This window comes from Halyomorpha halys, unplaced genomic scaffold, assembly GCF_000696795.3.
Source record: "Halyomorpha halys isolate HHAL.00 unplaced genomic scaffold, Hhal_1.1 Scaffold438.1, whole genome shotgun sequence".
NCBI lineage: Eukaryota > Metazoa > Arthropoda > Insecta > Hemiptera > Pentatomidae > Halyomorpha > Halyomorpha halys.
The window spans coordinates 584,461-602,061 of NW_027107367.1; the positions used below are offsets into that span (position 1 = coordinate 584,461).

General features: G+C 30.8%; 1 protein-coding gene and 1 long non-coding RNA gene across 3 annotated transcripts in view; one reads left to right on the forward strand and one right to left on the reverse strand.

Moving 5' to 3' along the window:
- Window positions 1-17,601, forward strand: part of Lar (tyrosine-protein phosphatase Lar) — a 969,819-nt gene that overhangs the window by 306,118 nt on the left and 646,100 nt on the right. The window lies entirely within an intron of this gene.
- The window catches only part of LOC136795367 (uncharacterized), a 188,476-nt gene that overhangs the window by 6,991 nt on the left and 163,884 nt on the right, over window positions 1-17,601 (reverse strand). The gene's annotated exons all lie outside the window — the stretch shown is intronic.

Sequence of the window (17,601 nt, forward strand, 5' to 3'; positions counted from 1 at the left end):
GGGATTCTTATATATTCTTATAGATTAAGTTTTTTATTACAAAATATCAATCAAAAAGAATAAGAAGCAAACTTATGAACCGCATTAATACAATGCTTTATAATTTAAAAATTATATACATAACAAGAATAAAAAACAATCACAGTTTTATTCTATATATTATACGCATACATACACTTACATGTATGAAAGTACTCGAGACCTACTGAGTGTGAGATATCATCCCACTTATCGAAAAGTAGAGTGCTGCAATATGATCAGATGTAGGCGAGGAAATGGGGAGTAAGATTGGGTTCATTCCCAAGTCATAAATCTCGGCGAAAGTGGTTCGGTCTAATGATGACGCTATCCCTGAGGACATTCATTATCGGGCCATCCATGTCTTCGAGGCTGTCCCTGATATATTAGCCTTCGATGACTGCGGCCACTGAGCTACGGCGTAAAGATGGCCGTACCTGCGTCGAAGATGTAATGGCGTTCTTCCTTAAGTTACCTTCAAGTATTCGTTTATTGTATGTGCATTGACAAGATTCTGGAGCAATTCTTTCTTTTTATTGAGTATATTGATTATTTACTTTACGGTTTGAATATGATAGAATTACTACACATACTTACGAGGTTTATTTAAAATTGTCGTTATTAGTTTTGCTATAATATGAACGTGAATATTGCATTAGTGTGAGTAACATTATGTGGAAGATCAAAAAGTATTAAGCAGTATGTATACTAATCAGACGCAGAGGATTGCAAACGTACATATAAAGATAAAGAACAGGTCGATATATTTCAAGCAACGACTGTACAAGTAGTATAACTTAAAATACACGGTATTGGTTAAGTGTTTTACCCGCTGTAAAATGTTTTTGAAGCTCCGACTTATGCTAGATAGTTTCTGCGATGTATTAAAAAAAAATATATATTGTTGGAAGAACAATATCGATTTCTCAATTTTCAATAGCTAGTAAAACACAATATATTTCGACAATTTTTAATTTATACTCCTTCTAAAATATTCCCCAAATATAGCTAACAGTGAAAATAAAATTAATCAAAAATATATTTGATAGGTACATACATTTTACGCTAGATACACTTACAACAAAAATAATAATTAAGAATAACCAATCATAATTATTTAGTATCCTGATTAATTCAGATTTTAGAAAACTAGACAGTACAGTTTTAATTCACTGAGCTATTTTTTTTTATATGTTAAAAGACTTTTTTACTCCTCTATATGAGTTACATTTTCTAACCATTAAAAGAAAGACACCAATAATTATTGATTATTTTAATATTGACTTGCATATTGGAGCCGGTGCGAGCCCATTGGAATCCTTTACTGTTGTAACCAATGGGGTAGTCCGAGGGGCCAGAAATAATATTTGTGTATTATTATTATAATATTTCATATTATTTAATGTATTTATCTTTTTTTTAATTATTTATTATTTCTAACTTTTTCTTAACTTTAACTTATTTATTTGATTTTAACTTTAGTATTACTATAGCTACTACTATTTGATTTTAATTTATTTTAACATTTTCATTTATTTATAATTTTGTTTTCTCATTATTTATTATCTTTTATACCTGCCTACTGGTATTTTTAATATTTGATAAGTCTATAAATTAAGGTAAAATTTCAATAATAAATCGAATATTCCTCATGGATCACAAGTAAAGATAATTATGAGATAAATCAGCGTGAATCAGAATGTATGAAACAGGATCAGAAAGAAAAAAAATATGACAATAGAACAAAGAGAAAAGAGATGAAATGGAACTTAGTAATAAAAAATAAAGAGAAAAACTAATTATAGTGAAAAAAAAATGGAAAATATATCTTTCTTAATTATCTTTGGTAGTAAATATATTGTATGTCATATCAGACTAATTAGTAAGCTGTCTTATAGCTACGCAATAATTAGCATTACTTATTTTTACGTGTTAAAGTTTAATCTTTGACAGACAAAATTACATAAAAGACAACACCTCTAAAAATGAAAATTGTTTTTTGGAGGGCCAATTAATAGTTTTATACCTGTAATGTTGAACAAATTCAGTTCAAAATGTCTGGTGCAGGTTTAAACATATTCGTGGTCCACTTGCCTAACTGTACCAGATTAGTTCAAGCCTCATGTTCTCGAATTGTGTTCTGCAGGGATTTACATTTCAATCAAAGTTACGTACCGTTCCGGGCAACTTGGTCTTGTAATATTTGTCTTTTTGGCTTCCATTAGGACGTCTTGGTTATCTTTACTTACCGCATGGCAAGTTAATGAAACTACTAAGAATAAGAAATGTTTTATATATAGGTACGTGAAATTCAAAATTTCAAAATATCACTTACTGGTTATATTTATATGCAAAAAAATTAAAATAATTTATACAGAACTAAAATAAGGAAATATTTTCATTTAAATGATCGTAACTACTAATCTCTAAAAAATGTATATATATCCCAATATTTTGTTGTAGATAGTTCAGATATCACCGTTTCCGATGTACTGCAATTCATCAATTTTGTTTTAAAAAAATTCTTGATAATATAAATTATTTCAAAAGAAATAGGAATTGTTTATATGAGTAGCCTAGTTACAAAAATGTCCATGTCCATTTTTTCATAAAATGTATTTGGCATTGTTTCCGTGTAGTGGTTTCATCCTCATACAATACTTAAGCTTTTATGTTAAATAAATCCCTACTAGCGCATGACTACAAACATGTGGCATCTTTATTTAAAAAAAAAAAAACAGCTAGCTATTGAATTATTAGTTTAAAACATAACCAGGCTCAGTGAACCCGATCATGGCAGAATATTCCATCCAAGAGAACACGTACAATTTCTAATATTTACTATTAACTTTTGCTTAAAAAGATCATCTTGCGATAAAAAAAATTCTTAATTGGTATGGTTCTTTAGGCTCTTTTGATTTTCCAAACCATTTCACGTTAATCGTTAAAAATAGTTAACAAACTGTTGACAATTTTTGGAGATTTACGCCTTCAAGACACTTTGGATAAAAAAATTGTCCAATATGAATTTGAATTAAAATCTTATTTACGCCTCGGAGAATTATCAGGGATTGTTAAGGATGAGAGAGTAAGAACTAATACGTTTAAGTGGATAAGGATTTTGTAATAAAAGGAAATATATTTATTTCGGGACAGTTAAGCAAAGAATACAACGTTAAGGTATTTATGGATAAGTTTATTTATGCCGTAAGGATCATCAAGGACTTTGATGGAGGATTTTATTTATGATATGGAGGATTTTTGATTGTAAGGATTGGTTATGGGAGGAATTATTAAATTAAACTATTAAGTTTGGTGGAGCCCCAAAGCTCAATTCCGTATGTCCAAATAGATCTGATCTATTATAGTTTATAAAAGTTTTTTGTTATAAATGGGAAGTTTAGAGTTGTCAGGCAGATGTTGTAGTAATCGGAATCTAGGAATCAAAAAGTCCAACTAAACACCCAAAAATTGTAAAGGTTAGAAGAGATGAATCTTTATTTCTATATACATACATTAAAATATGTAAAGTAAATTTTCTAGTGTTGTAATCTAAAATATGAGTTTTTTTGTATCAGAACAAGTTCCCTTGGGACTATAAAAATTTATGGTTCTGTCGCTTCTTGAGGTGTTCTTATAGATATTTATTGCGATTAACAGACAGCTTGGCCGTCCAATTATGTTGCTACGAACCATGGTTTCAAATCATATGAATATTGTACAGTGCTCACGGACTGGGAGCTGTGAGGTACGGGTAGACAACGAGTGTTCAATAGTTGATAGAAAACAAGAGAAACGAGAATAGTCGATGGATCGGATAGGGCTGGGTATCAGGTGTCCAGCCGAGGAATTCAGATTCATTGACATCAGCTCCATAAATATTTATACAATAGAAGTCCTCTCTTAGCACCAGCGGGTTAATGTTTAATGTTGACCCAGGTCAGGCTTATGGTATGGCATGAGATAGTTTTAATAACTATTATGCCTATATGGGTTATTTAAATATTTTCTATATCATAAACATTTTAATTAAATAGTATCGCCTGCCTCTAGTAAATAGAACCTCGTAACTCGAATGTGTCGTTGAAGAGACATCACGAAAGAATTCTAGTAGTCTGAAAAATATTTATTCATAGGTATCTTACAAATCGTTGGTTGAGACAAAATGTTTGAATTACATCTGTTTCGGGTAACCTACGGCAACCGAAAGGTTGAATTGGAAAGGCTGCCATAATGTAGGCAATACTAGCGCCATGGTCTGAATTCAATTGGGGGGCTCCCATCAGAAAGGCACTACCAGCGCCCATGTGTACTAGCATCAAAAGCTTGCCTCCTCCAGCGCTCTCGGTGGAGAGAAGCAACCCAGACTAATGAGAAGTGAGCCATCTTGTCTCCTGCTAGAAGCAATCCATTCTTTCTTTTTGTCTCTCATCAGGTGTTTAAGTAAGGCGCCCCCTCACTTCTGAAATGAAATTCATGATGCCATCTAGTGGCAAAGATATGCAGTAAGAAGTCTGAGCAGCCATCTTGGTCCCAAAACAAAAGAGTGAGTACCACAAAAGAAGCCACCCTGACCTGTACCAGAGAAGAAGAGTTCAGAACTCTTCAATAAGGTCTCTTCTCATAATGATGAGAGTAAATCCTTCGACTCAGGCGAGAGAAGCGGTGGCGGCAGGAGGATGAGAAGAGAGAACCCTACTTCCATAATCACATGCACATTACAACCTTCAAGCTCCATATAATCCAACAAGTAAAATGTAATAATTCCATCAATTAATGTAATAAAACTAACCAACTAATATATATTGTAATCACTTTGCTCAAATCTTAAAACAAATTGTGTCAGAAAACTTTGATGAGAATAGAGGTTATTTCATTTTAAAACCATATGATATCTAGTTATTTAAATACAGTCCACTCCATCATTACCAGCAAATAATCAGTAATTCCTTAATTTGAACCAGCTTACCAGCAATATAATAATTAATTTGGATAATATCCCCCAATTTTTACTCCGGGGAATACCTAAATTAAACATCAGGAATCTACCATGAATTAGTAGAGCTCCTGGAGTTGTTCTCAGGAGCAGAGGGAAGAGAGGCATGAGAATGTGGAGGGAAGAAAGAACCATGGAGTAAGTTCATCTAGCAATAGTTAACATCCACATCATCATCAACAACCACCTCAATTTTCGATCTACAATTTCCATAGCCCTGTCATTCAAAATTTTACTAACCATTTAATCATAAATATTTTCTTTCGGTCACCCCCTACACTACTTGTAACATAAAACAATAGAATTTTATTACATTTAATCATGTCTCATTTTTTCAATTATACAGTCCACTCCAACCCAACCAGGCAACCAAAAGTGAATTGTGTCTGGTGATTCGGTTAAAGACATGCTTCATATAACATCAATTTACAAAATAATTCATTTGAGTTCTAGAGTTCATGGATTCTTAACGTGTTTTTTTAACGTTTATGATTCGATATCATATTTTTTTTTTAAAATATTAGTAACGAACTTAAGAGTCGAATTCATCTCTTCAGAGTTTAAATATATATATAGTTCTGTGTGCGGGTTTAGCGCACTTATTCAGCTACCACTGGCTCATTAGCAGTGATGCGGTGCGAGGGATGCGCTGGGATCTCAAAGAATCTAGAGCCCTGCTCTACTCCTATACGTGGGGAATAGAGTGGGCTCGAGGATCCTTAGGTCGATAGTGTAAATATTGTATATAAAAGTGTAAACGTGACTACTGATTATTTTCATTTTATTAATATTATTATTATATATATATTTTTCTTTTCATTTATATAGTTTGATTTATATCCTTCAGTTTATATATATTTAGAGAGAGATTTTATTTATTTTTATGTATTTTTTTTCCTTAATTTATTTATTGTATTCTTATTTTATTTTATGTTATTTTTTATTTTAATATAAATGTGATCAGTTATCACTATTATCTATTGTCTGACAGTGGCAGATTGTAATATTTATTAATACATAAAGTATTGAAATAAAAAAAAAAAAAAATTAAATCATTATCACGTATTTAAAATATCTGAGACATTTACAAAATTAAGAGATATGTAAGTGTTACGGCATAACTTAATTAATTTCGACCATCTCATTCAGTTCAGAATAGTTCCCTGACCTGCAGGATAAACCCTCCTCACCTAGTTGGATTAAAGGAAGCTAAGCTCCAATAAGCAAACAAGCTTTCAGAAGACATTCGGTCATATAATCGATAAGAAACGATTGGATTCGATAAATATTAAGGTGGCCAAATATCATCAAATTGCATTATCAATATTAAGGGAAATTAATCCACAAAATGGAATGTTCCATTTCCATTGGCAGCTAAATAATGCCCAGGCAGCCAGTTCATAACTCCGGGGGACCTTCGTGCTTGTTAATTATTTACCAACTGCTATAAGATTGCTCCGTTTTGTAATTGAGTTGACAGGCCATTAATTACAAAATTTTCGTTGTTCAATTATTTTTTTTTCGGAAAACAAAAATTGAAGTGGTTACTTACTTGTTAGTAAGATTGAAGGTTGTTCCTACCACTCTCATTCCTTTATAAGACCTTCTGTAGATCGCGATATTCGTTCAGCTACCAAATTGAGGTAAGGTAATTTAAGGGAAGTCAGAGGTTTGAAACGATTTCGTTTATCACGTAATGGTCAGTGTAATTTTAAAAACAGAATTGAATTAGTAAAATATCTATCATTAATGTTACTTTTTTAAAAATTTTTACTGAAGAGAATTAATACAATCTGCCACGAATCAAGGGCATTAAGAATATTTACAGAAACAGAAGAAAAAACAAAAGGAAAAAAGAAGAGAAAAAATGTATGAATTTGAAAAAAATATGAATCTATATCAAAAATATAATAAAATAAAACTGATCACATAATAAGAATAAAAATAAAATAATTTATGGACATGATAAAGAAAATTAAATTTAAGTAACAATAAAATAATAACACTATTAATGTTACTATTTTTTTTTTTACTAAACGCGCCTAATCTAATTTCTAATGATATTAAATATTTCTATTATTTTTATTAATTTATTTTATTTTAAGGATTCTGACAGTAAATCAGATTTTAACACGTATTCAATTCTGATATTTTTCGATATGATCCGTTCCGAAGGCGTAATTCTCCCAAAAACCATCAATATTTTTCATTTTTTTGACAATATGTGTGAGAAATCGAGAAATCCAAAATAACAAAAGCGTTTGAGAATGAAATTTTGTTTAAGAAGTTGTAATTGAGGCTTTATCACAGCTCTTTTAGACTTCTTAGCTGGTCAAGGAAACTCAAATTATCGTGTCAGGGTCCTATAAGTAATTTAAGGAAAATTATAAAATGATTTTTATCTGTACTTTTTCCCGCTCATTTTAGGCAAAAATCGTCAAAATCTGTAAACAAAATTGTTTCAGTTTTAAGCGGTTAGTGCCTGTATGGATCCATCTTAAAATCCTGTTTGTAATTAGAATGAGGAAAAAAAGTATCCCATTCTATTGAAAATTCACAATTAAAGTTAGAAAATCAACAATAGTCTCAGAAAATAGACCAAATAACACTGTAATAAAAAATTCAAACCTTTTAGAAGTTACGGGGAATGAACGTGTATACTGATAAAACCTGTATGTATGTATCATAATGTCAGGAGATTATAATTATTTTATCTTACCTACTTATTCAATTATCTATGTATACATTTTATTTTCCACTTCTTTCATCACTTTATTTTATCAATTCCATTCTGTACAATTATTTACTTAATGTCATTCTGTTTATATTTTATTTTTCATTTTCTGTATTCATTCTGTCCGAAATGTTGGTACAATTAAATAAGTTACTTCAAGTTATTTGTGTTTTATTTTGACGGCACCCCCAACTATCTTCTCCTCGTATCAAAATATTTATGTTTGTATGTATTTGTTATACTAATTGCGTTGCACTCCAACATACACTCTAAAGCTTTTGTTTGCAGCGTAAGGGTGTATGTAGGAATCATAATATCTTCTACTATATTAAATAATTATGCAAGCATTATATTTCTTGAATATTTATATTTCATTATGTAAATTTTTATATTGATTATTTCGAGAATTACTTACTCTGCTTCTTCAGTTAATATTACTTCAGAATAGTGCTCATTTCCTTCTACAAACATCCAGTTCTATTGTCTATTCACTATAGAAAGTTTACAGAAAAAAAAGAAGGATGAAGAAGAAAATGAGGCTATCTAGCATTGAAAGTATTCAATGATTTCCACTCGACTGAGCTTAATCAAACAGGGAGTTTTTCATTTTCGAAATATCATCTTGCAACAGCTAACCTCCAACTTCTCCCATTTAATTTTAGTTTCATGGCTGGGCTGCGATTGTGTTTTTAATTTCAAGTTGCTTGAGACTTTCCCGTTGTTCTCTCCCACATGTAAAGCTAGTTTTTTTTTTTTTTTTCCCAACTTGTTTCTATTCAAATCAAGTAGCCTATACATTTGTAACATAACTGGAATAAAATTATGCATTTCGATCATAGCTGTTATCAGAAGTATTAATCTTATATTTTATTGTATGTTTTTTTACAGAAAATTTCTGTAATACATTTATTCAGTCAATTAATACATTTATTTATTGACTTGATACATTGATACATTTATTGATTGACTTGATACATTTATTCAGTGAATTGATAGAGAACAATTTATTATTCCAGACCTGGGATCATTGTAAACTTTGTAACGAAATTCTGAGGCATTCTTTCATAAGCTCAGAATAATAAATTGTTTATGCATCACTAAGAACGTAAGGCTGTTTTATCTCTCACTAAGGTGGGCTTTTAAAAAAATACAATATTAACACCAATAAAGTGAATTAACAACGTGGATTCTATCTGAAGAAGATAGTTAATCATACCTGTTTTACACATATAGGCCTAAAAAATATTTTAGTTAATTAAAATAAAATAAAATTTATATCGTTTACAAAAATGTTTATTTTTCCCCTTTTTATACCTTTCCAATTCTCTGTCAATATTTCACATTCATCTGTCAATTGTGGGCGTTCCTGATTTGTCAATAAAGTTTATATAATCTATTTTTTGCTTATATATTACTTAACTTTATTTTATATTACTTAAAAACAAATTTGAATAGCCAGAAACTATGTTACAGGGTATTAAACAACTTAAAACCGATGGCTATAACGATAAAAGAAAAATTCGTCTTCGCCTACAAAAGGAAAAATCAATATACAATTCTTTACTCAAACTTGTTGGAAACTAGTGAGTAGAAAGTTCTACTTAATTCAAGAAAGAAATATACAGCTGATAATCCCCAAATCAGTGGGGATATTTTATTTCGCAAAATATTATCATTTGAAAGCACTATGGTAAGTTTTTCTCCTTGCTTAGGACTTAGTTCCGATACTTTGGAACGGATAACTTATATCCGCTTCTGTGTATTATGTTTGAGGGAAGTTTTCTCAGAAGCTTCGACGGAATCACAAAAAGACGGAAGATAAATCAACAAGACTGTTTGGGAAGATAGAACTGGTTACTTAAGAAAAGCAGGCGAGTGTCAGGGCAAGTTAGTACCAGATCCTACCGCTTGATTAGTTTAGCTTAAAGGCACAGGGTTCAACTTTAAATTGGGTTTTAATTCGATTAGCCCAGGCATTTTCTTTTCATTTCTTCTATCTGTCTTTTTCCTTTTTTTTTTTTTTACTTACAGCTCCTTTTTTTTCTTTTGTTCTACACTTTTTTTTATGTAGAAGGGCTAAAAAAAGTATAACTAATTGATTAACAAAAGGGCTCAACATTCATATTATGGTCTGACGTTTTCCATAAATCACAACAACACAGATCTACAACCAAAAGTTATATTTGATAGTTTTTGCTGATCTACTTGTTAAAAAAGATTTGTCTGAAAAACGAGATACGTGATAGCACTATTATAGTACAAAAATAAACAAAATTGTTCAATTTTATTATTTTTAAGGTCTCTAAAGCATATGAAATAACTAAAATTGGTCAATCTAAATTTGGGATATTTGTTTTGATACATTTATAATTATTTAAATATATTTTGAGGCCGTATATATATTTTTATTGTCTTTCAATCAAACAAATGTACACATTGTTAATAACAGAATGAGAAAAAACCACTCTTTCCAAAACAAATGAATTGTAAACAATCTTTTCAATTAGAATTAGAAAATTGTGGAGACAAAACAACTCTGAAGTGAGAAAAAATTTAATTTTATCATTTTGTAGACAGATTATATTAATAAATACAACTTATAATTAATATTACAAAAGAAAGTAGGATAAGTCAAAAGAAATACTATAGGAAATAAAATTGAAAACAAAATTGCTATACAATCGGAAAAAAAGTATGTGTGAGAACTTCATATTTTGATTCGTCACTGTGAGAAACCTCTACATACAAATTTGTTTACCACCGTAGAGAGTGAATTACTTTGCACATTTGTCTATATCAATTTGGAACGTTTATCACTAGTACAGTTTCATCAAATACAAATGTGTTATCGTAAGAAAGACGGATTTTCCTCATTCCAGTGATAACAATAACGAATATATTTGCTCGATTTAAATAAATGTCACTAGAAATATGTTGAAATAATTTATTAAACTCAAATTCAGATTGACTTAACTTTCAGTAGACTTTGATGTTTGAGTTAAAAATCTGTCAAACCAACAATTTTGATTCAATAGGAATTTAGCTTTTAAATCGGGCCTGTCCGCCACAAAATGTGATGTACTAGCTGTTTGAACACGCCTATAACATAAATTAAGTTACACCGGGCTACAAAAAGCAGTTGAAAAGCTTTTTTAAATTTGGTCTGATACAATATATTTATGATGTGGTAAAAACGAAAATGAACTCCGTAATATTCGGCCAAGTTCAGATTTTGTGTAAAATCATGAAATCTCAGAGCAGTACAAGTAAAACTTGAAACATTATTTTTTTTTTTTAAAACTTTATTGAAATTTACAACTGTATATTACATAATACATTTAGTAAATATGGTCTTAGTTAAAATGGAGTGTTACAGGCGTGTAGAGCAACAACTCATTGGTAGCACTCTAATGACAATTTACATTAGCTGGTCTCATGGCCTTCTTCTTTGCAGGCGCCTCGGAGGATTGTCAGGAATGGAAGAGGAAACAAGGTTAGAAACTATGGGGTTTGAGTGGTTAGGGAGTTTATAATGGAAGGAGTGATATCTGGTTCGGGCTAGATCGGTTCCATAGGGAACATTAAGGTCTTTATGTATGATTTTATTTGTGACAAAGTACGGAGCATTGAGGATTTTACGAAGGATTTTGGATTGTAAGGATTGAATACGAGAGGAATTCGAAGGTTTAGTGGAGCCCCAAAGCTGAACTCCATACGTCCAGATTGGCCTTATTACAGTCATGTAGATCAGTCTTTTGTAATGTGTTGGAAGTTTAGAACGTTTGTCTAGTAAGTGCTGTAATAGTCGAAATCGACGTGCCGTTTCCTATCTTTTCAGTCTTGTGTGAGAATTCCAGGTTAATCGTTTGTCCAAATGTAGTCCAAGGTAGCGAATCTGTTCGACGGTTTACGGTTTACGACGGAGGGTAAAGGTGATTTGATGGGATTTGTTGGAATTCATCTTAATCCTCCAATTACAACACCATTCTTCGAGGGCTTTGATATGGGATTGGAGAGTTTGAGATACAATTAATGGGTTATTATTATCTGGGAGCACACATGTTTCATCGGCATACGTGGTGGGGATAGTGTCAGGACTGGTTGGAATGTCAGCTGTATAGAAAGTGTAGAGGATGGGACCAAGGATGGATAGGAACCATTGTGGTTTACTTGGAATAGTCTATCGATGAGAAAGGAACCAATGATGAGAAAGTATGTAGGAGGTAGGAATTTACGGAGTTTGTAAAGCAGTCCCGGGTGCCAAACTCGATCAAAAGCTGAAACATTATTTAAAATACTTTTCTGAAATCTGTTGAAAGTATAGTTAGTCAATCTATTAATTGAAAGGTTCATTTGGAAAATTAGTACGGCAAAGTTTAACCACAGTGAATAATATAGAATCTGTTCTGAAACGAGCCAGGATTAATTTTCACTCAAAGTAGAACGGTAAGTATTATTATTAGCACTATTATTTTTGTATGGTTGTTTTAAACATAATTCTTTTTGCATTAATCTAAACATAAAAACAATATTGTGATGGGTAAATGGGTCAAACTAGCGCCAAATCTAGTTCTCATATATCAGTTTTGCATACAACCTGGCTAGATTTTCGTAGGATTAATACAGAATAGCAATCGAGAGCACTGATATTGCCGGCTAAAAGCTCAATTTCGGGGAGGGGAGGAAGGTTGCTGATGTATCCGCTACACTAATCTCTGGATTGGAGCACATGAGCCATCCAAAATACATCAAATCAAATTCAGATCAGCTCGTCCGGCCGTGTAAGGTAAACCAATCCCTAACACATATTATGGTCTCCATTGCTTCAGATCAATGCAAAGCCTATTCTTATTAGGAATACAATTTTTCTTTAAGAGCTCCATCGGAGGCCGTAATGGACCGATCAAACTAAATCTATAATTTTTCTCTTGGCGTATGCTTCTCAAAAAGCGTCTATTTCCTTCCACTGTTTCCTTCTCCGTTATAGCTGACTACAGAAACGTCCGTATACTTCTGTATATTTAAAGTCTAGTACCGGCAGGGATGAAATGTATTAAAAGTCATGCCGTATGAAATCACCAGAAACCTTAACCTTTACGTCTCATATTTACATATTTGTTGTTTATTTGTTACACTAAATAAATATACATAATATACTTTTATCAACCACACTCAAGGGCAGTAATTATTAGAGCTGTAAGAACTCAATCATGCTACATGTGCATATTCAATAAAAAAAGAAAAGCTAGTAAATTATAATAAAATAAATAATTCTAAATTAAATATATAATAATAATAATAAAATAGTATACAGACAAATCTTAAACATAGGTGGATAAATGGGTAAAATAATAGAAAAATGAGAAAACAACTAAGGTAAATAAAATAAATCATACCTGTTTCGAATAAATACAATCTCTTAAGAGACTAAAAAAAATTATAGCACAATTTTCACTTACCAACTTAAATACGTCCTAAAAACGCAAGTTTTGTGCAGATTGGTGGACTCGTGGTGAATTTAGCACTATTTTGGTTATTTTCGAAACAAAAATCTTAAAAATAGGTTACACTACCAGTGATGCGGTGAGAGGAATGCATTGGGATCTTTTGATAAAAGTTTTTGAGCTAGAATGGTAAAGAAAATACAAACCATTTTGTGAGACGTAGTTATTTGTAACGAGGGTACTTCAAACTTCAGTACTTTTCGTCGATAACACGATTTCGAAATTTTTCATGTTCGCAATACTTTCTCTTCAGGTTAGTGAAAGCAATAAAAAGGGGAAAAATTGTAATGTGCAGAGTTAATTAAATCCCCTTTGATCAAAATTAATTCACAAGACATTATATTTTATGAGTTCTGGCACCAACACTTAAATCTGATTCGATGAAATCATTTTGGTTTTTCCTCAAGACGTTTTTTAAAAAAATGTTATATAATCGTATCTAAACATTATACAAATTCGTGTAATATGCCCTAAAAGTTGCAATTTTTACAAAACAAAACCTTCATTTCTATTGGCTATTTTTTTTTCCTGACCCACAATTTGTTTGGTCCGTATCCTTAACTTATTTTTAAGATGTATTGGGAATATGAAATTTAAAAAAATTGAAATCTGACGAGAATTCTGCTGATACTATTGCTCTACATTGGTATGTCGAGAATAGTAAATATTTAAAGAATGTAACATTCGTCCTAATCGTTTTACTATTCGTTGGGAACAATGCCAAAGGAAATCCTGTATTTTTTTTTTTCTCCTAAGGAAGCAAAACTGCTGTAGACTGTAAAGTAGTGTCGGGCGGGAATTTATTATTTTTTATTATATCTCTTAGATTTGAAAGATATATTACGTATATTTCTATGCTTACCGCACGCATAGGCCAAATATAGGAAAATATCATGTATTCTTCATTAATTCTCGTATTTATTTTATTTGTTCTATGGAATAGCAGTTTATTATAAATTTATATTTAAGTCTAAATAAAATATCTCACTACTTTATTTTTACTATGTCATTGATTTTAATTATCTCTTAATTTTTTTTAAAAAATATTTATTGCATATTATCTTAATTAAACGTATTATATATTACTCATTATAGATCTACCTATGAACTTATTCTAGTAGCTAATTGATAGTTAAATTTACATTTTGACTAAATAGAAAAAAAGCTCTTAGAAAACGGAATCATTTAATTTGGGAGGTGTGGCTGTAGTTGGGAGGTTTTATTCAGTGAGTCATGAATATCTAGCTCATTGGTGGTGTTCCTGACCCTCTCCATAAAAAGAGGACTACAACTTAGTTATACTATTAGTACAAGAATCCATGAGGAGAAAATAGTTAGTTATGTAACCCCAATTTTTTATTACTTTATTAATGAAAACTGTTTATGAATTTCAATATAAATAGAAAAATAACGATGTAATTCAAATTATAATATTGTTAAACTAATTTTTTTTTTATTATTCTCATAGACCAAGATCCGGGATGAAAAGGCAGTTATTTCACCTCAATTTTTGATTACTTCAATGAAAAATACGTATAATTAATAATAAAAATTAATGAGTCTATCAATTATAGTTAGAAAAATAAAAAATGTCGGCTGTTTCAAAGCGTTAAAAAAATAATTTTTCATTACGAGCTACATATAGTTTAATCTACCCAAAACACTAGAAACCCTAATAGGACATCTTTTAGAGTATAGAAAATTTACTAAAATATAAGTAATAACTGAGCTGTTTACATTAAATAGTTCTTGAGATACAATATTTTTAAAGTAACATTTCCTGAAGAATCAGTAGTTTGTGAAGTTATTGTGAGAAATATATGTATCAAGAACCATCAAACATACTGATGTCTATTAGCACACAAATTAAAACTAGTTTAATGTGCTATAAAGTAGTTGATTGCGTTTATTTTCGTAGGAATTTAACAAATAGCATGGAAACTACTACTCCTACGAATATAAACGTCATAGGCTACTTTATAGCACATTAAACTAGCTTTAATTTGAGTGCTAATAGACATCTGTACGTCTCATAGTTCATGAGATAAATATTTCCCACAATAAATTCATTAACAGTTGATTTTTCGGTATTTATTTCAAGAAAAACTGTATCCTGGGAACTATTAATCTCATATTTACGACATTTTTTTTTTAAATTTATCAAATATGAATGATGTTCTATTAGGTTTTCTAGTGTGTTAGGTTTTCAAGAATATGGCGATTTGAATGAATAAAAAAAATTATTTTAACATTTTGAAACAGTTGCATTTTCTGTTCCCTTAACTTCACTCGGCAGAATATGATTTAGAGTAGTAATTATACGTAGTTTTCATTAAAGGAATCTAAAATTTGGGTGAAATAACTGATTTTTTTTTTTCCACCGGTCTCATGTACAATGTAAGGCGAAAATCTAAGCCCCCTGTCCATGTTTTGCGAACGGAAATGAGACTGGTATAGAAAAAATTAAACTCAGAAGATCTCATTTATGACGGTATTTATACAAGATAATAATAATATAATATTAATAATAATCACTTTTCAGTGGGTATAGTGAATTTACAAATTCAAAAAAATTCAGTAATTAAATTCATACTTTTATTATTATTACTATAAATGAATAAATTACCTTAGCTTTACTTATTCTCTCCCTTGCTAATAAATTATAACGTTAAACATTCCGCAACAAGGATTCAAATCCTTTTAAGTCTACGAGTAAGAAGTATTTAATTTCCATGAGAATTGGAGGAAGCTGTTTCAGGTACATAAATTGTCCGTGTTTGCATAATAAACAATGCAAGATGAAACTTTCCCAAAACAACCACTATTACATTGAACCGAGACCTTATTAAAATACAAATGTATATATAAAACGGTAGAACCTGTACATACTGTTAAGCAATTCAAATTATTCAATACAAGATGGCTAACCTGTTTATGCGATCTGCCACCCACAATACCCATACTTCAGAATGCATAAGATATGAGTTTTTAGCATTTTGCGGCTCCGTTACTCGAGAAACCTGTATTTGTTATCTAACGGAAAGCTATTTGTTGTTAAATGATTTTAAGATATTTTGACAGTGTAATATCGGAATATCATAATTATCATACAATTTATTCGTTAGATAAGCGGAACATTAAACTTTCTTTTTTTTACAAGTCCTGTGGAAATAGAAAGCTGTGTAATGATTGACATAGACAGCAAAAGGATCTAGAATCATGATCCCTGAAATAAATACAGTTCGTATGAATTTGCTAAGTCAATAATGAACGAGCGCAGAGAAGTTTTAGTACTTTTAGTCTTCAGTTCCAATAACTAACGAAAATAAAAATTAAAACTATGTCTGAAGGCTCTGGATTCACTGGTAACCATATCAATATTCAAACAGGTCATCACAAATTATTTCAGGATATTCAAATGATTCAGCGACGATGCCACGAATCTTTTCTCCCCTCTCCCTCCCCCGAGATATAGGAATACAAGAAACAAAATTTAAGATTTCAAATTTAGTGGCTTCGAATTTCTTTCGTATTCAATCCTTACAATCCAAAATCCATCGTAAAATCCTCAATGCTCCTTATTTTGTCACAAATAAAATCATACATAAAGACCTTAATATTCCATTAATAACCTATCTAGCCCAAATCAGATACCATTCCTTCCAATATAAACTTCCTAACCACCCACGCCTGAAAAGAAGATGGCCACGAGACTTGCAAATGTAAAAAGGCCATTAGATACTAGCAATGGTTAGTTTCTTTACACGCCTGTATCACTCCATTATAAACCAAAATCAAATTTACTATGTATATGAATATACAGTTGTAAATAGCAATAAATAAAGAAATAGGGGACGCTGGACGTGCTCGAATGTAGTAGGGAAGGGATTTTTCAGAAGAGTAAATTTTGTAGTTTATCTGGTTTCCGAAATTATTAATGGATGAAAAACCCAAAATATGTTGTGATTTTTGACAACCTCGAACAACACTGATTGTGTTTGAATTGTGTGATGAACCAATGAATATTCCATTAAAAATGACAATTAAAAAAAAACCTAAGTACTCAATCTTTTGAATTTGTCTCTTTTACAGAAGACAGCCGATGTTAGAATCAATCACACATATTCTAAAAAAATCTTCAGCCGTGAAACGGATTTAAAAGCACACCACACTCCTGACATTCAATACATTAAAAAAATTATTAAATATGACATTAATCATGTACTATGTAGAGCAGGTTTTTGTGATGATATAGATTGAAATAATTCTTATTTGTAAATATTATTTACACCCTAAAACAATCAATAACCAAACAATAAACTTTAAATAGTACCGTGCCTTTTTTTTTT